Here is a 3,276-nt window from a genome sequence, read left to right on the forward strand (position 1 = left end):
GGGGGGGGGCGACACACGCGGCGCGGATGTTGCACATTACTGCGGTTTGGTGTGCGAGTGGATGAATGGGTTGAGCGGAAGGAGCCCGAGAGTGTGTGAGTGTTTTGGATTTCTCTTTTTCAACAACCCGTCCGTCGCGATGTGTATCTGTGTCGAGCGAAACCCACACGCGCCCCTCGCCTCCCCGCGCCTGCCGCGGCCGCGTCGGCTGATGGCAATCGGACGCGCGGAGGACCGATACGGCCACCCCTTCAGGAGGGACAGGAGAGCGGGGCTCGCCTGCTCGGCATTGTGAGCCGCGGATGGCGAAACGAGAGCGCGAGCTGCGCCGAGAGTTGAGACATTTAACGGGCGTTTAACCAGAGTGCGCGTCGTGCCGACAACACAAGAGTGCTCCCGGACGCAAGCGTGCAGAGTACTACATTTGTCAAGCCGCACGCGTGTATGTATGGTGTACGTTTTCCTTCTTGCGAAAACGTCCACTTTTTTTCCTGTTGCGGGTCGTCGTGAATTAGGGCCGTTGGGTCCGCCGCGGGGTGGGCTGCGCCGCCATGTGTGTCGCGCGCGTCCCCCGGGCCCCGCCAGGGCCCCGCCAGGGCCCCGCGGCCATCCGCGTGAATAATCGTGTTTTCCCTGGCGAGAGGCGCCATCGCATCGCCTCCCGCAAGGAGCGCGGCGCACTCGCCACACCAGAGGGAAGACCACCGCATGCAGGCGACGAGCTGCTGCTGCTGCTGCTGCTGCTGCTGCTGCTGAATTGCCGATGCGAATAAACAACACGACACGTAATTTTTCTAAGTTCTGCTGAGCGGCGTTTTCTTCTCTTTCGCGACGACGCTCCTCCGGCTGTATGGTAGCGAATGAAACTCATGTTTTGGTGCAGATGAAGATTAGGAGTGCGGCGACGACGGCGGGGGGATGGGGCCCCGCTTTGGACAATGCGGGTCCTGCAGCCCCCAGGGCCCCGGGCCCCCGGGCGCGCACCGGGACAGGCCGGCGGCGGCCCCGCTCACAACGCAGTGTGTGTTGTTGTGCGCCACAGCTGCCGGCCCTGCTGCCGCTGCCGCTGCCGCTGCCGCCCCGCTCCTCCTGGCGGCTGAGCCCGAGCCCCAACGGTCCCACAGCTGTAGACAGCTGCTGTGATCGCACTTGGGCCGCGCGGCGTGGCGTGGCGTGGCGTGGCGCGGCGCGGAGCACACAATAGAGGCCCTATGGACGCGCCATAAGAGTTCCGCGTCAGTTCGCGAAAGGGCGTTGTTGTGTGAGTATAGCGGGAGGGGTGAGAGGGGGCGCTGCTACTGCTGCTGCTGCTGCTGCTGCCGCGCAGACGACCAAGAGAGAGGAGTAGACGAGACGTTAGAGGAGGGGGGCGTGGCGCTCCCCTCACTCAAGCCCGGCTCAAGCCCCTGCGCCCCGGCCCCTCCCCACACGTGGCGGTGCCGCACACGTGCGCGCCGCGGAGAGACACTTTTGTCCGCGGGGCCGCCTGCAGGCCGTGCCGGGGCCGGGCCGGCGGCCCATGGGCGGCCTGCAGGCCGGGCTGGCCTCGCCTAAAGGCCTCGCCTGCACGTGTGCGCCGCGCTCGCTCACTACGGCCCCGCCACTCCGCGCCGCCGCGCTGCGCCACGCCAATATTGACCGAGCAGCCCCGTCGCGCTGGCCACTCGACCTCCTCCTCCTCTCTTCTCTGCTCCTCATCATCCCCGAAGAGCTGATCACTTCCCCCGCCCCGCCCTCCGGCTGCCCTCCGGCTGCCCTCCGGCCGCCCTCCCCCCGCGCGCATCGAGACAGTTATTGCCGACTGGCGCAACCCGACCCCCCGCGCGTGTCGCGTTAGCCGCGTTGCGTTTCGGCTGCAGCGCGTCGAGTCGAGCCGCGCGCAGGCCTCCTCCTGCTCCCCGAGCGCGTCCAGGTGTCACTGCGGCTCAGCCGGCTGCGGGGCGGGCGGGGGCGGGGAGGGGCGATCAGGACGTCGAGGGGGATGCTCATTATGAGGCTCGCGCGAAACGCAGTCGACTGATTCCTGCTCCGAGTCCAGATGATGAGCCCGACCGGCAGCGGCAGCAGCTGGGCTTGTTTGAATGCACAACCCCTTCTGTCCACCTGCCGGGCCGGGCGGCCGGCGGCAGCAGCAGCAGCGGCCCCACCCCTGAGGGCCAGGCGCCTTCAGCGCGCCCACCTGGCCTGTTGGGCCAACTGCTGCGGGGGTGGCGGCCTGGCGGCCCCGGGTCACCGCGGACAGCTGTGCGAGCTGTGCGAGCTGTGCTCGAACCTCGCGCACCACCCGGCGCAGGCTGATGCCAGAGGGCCTCGCAGAGGGCTTACCGCGCCCCCGCGGCCCGCCTGCTCATCCCAAGGCACACCACACCCTGCCCCGCCCCGCCCGCCCCGCCGCGCGACGACGCGCTCCTCAGCGGCAGGTGAGTGTCAGCCCGTCCTGTCCTGTCCGTGTGTGTCGTAAAGGCCTCGCGCGCCGGGCTGTAAATTTGTCCGGGGCGACGAGATTTTCTTATTTCTCCTCTTGCATTGCAGCTTTTGCAGCGGCGGCGGCGGCGCTGGCTGCTCGGGCTCAGCACTTTTTGCCCGTTCCGTCGCACGTGCTCGCGCAGCTCGCGCTGGCTGCACGTGCGCGCTGCGGGCCGGGCCGCGGTCGGTCTGCGCGGCGCGGTGGGTGCGGCGCGCAGCAGATGTCATCGCCTCCTACCCAGCTGCAACCGCTGCCGGTGCGGAGGCCGCCGCCGTGTCCGGCCGTGTCCGGCGGAGGGGTCAAGCTCATCCGCGGGGCGCAGCGCAGGCCGGGCCGCGCTCGGCGGCGGCGCGATTAATAACGGCGGGGCTACACGTGTCCTGCACCTGCGCGCCGCGCCCCGGAGCAGCCCCCCCCCCCCCCCCCCCCCCCCCCCCCCCCCCCCCCCCCCCCCCCCCCCCCCCCCCCGGCCCCCCCCCCCCCCCCTGCCCCCTGCTCGTCCTGCCGGGCTGCCCACCTGCAGAATCGTTGGGGCGTTTAGCGGCGCACCTGTTATCACGGCGTGGCGCGGCGCGGCGGCTAGGAACGCCTTGCTGCCCTGGCTGCTCACGGTGGCACCGGCCGGCCGCGTCCTTCCGGACAGGAAGTGTGTGTGGGGCGGGGGGCTGGTGCTGGGTGGGCTCATTTGCTTCCAAATGCGGCGAGTGTAGAGATTTTGGCTGCGGCGCAGAACGTGGGTGTGTGGGCGGCGTCCTCCTGGCGGCGTCTCTCTCTGAGAATAAAACTGTGAAATCCTAGAAGGCGCCCGT

Source organism: Frankliniella occidentalis, unplaced genomic scaffold, assembly GCF_000697945.3.
Source record: "Frankliniella occidentalis isolate FOCC.00 unplaced genomic scaffold, Focc_3.1 Scaffold100, whole genome shotgun sequence".
NCBI lineage: Eukaryota > Metazoa > Arthropoda > Insecta > Thysanoptera > Thripidae > Frankliniella > Frankliniella occidentalis.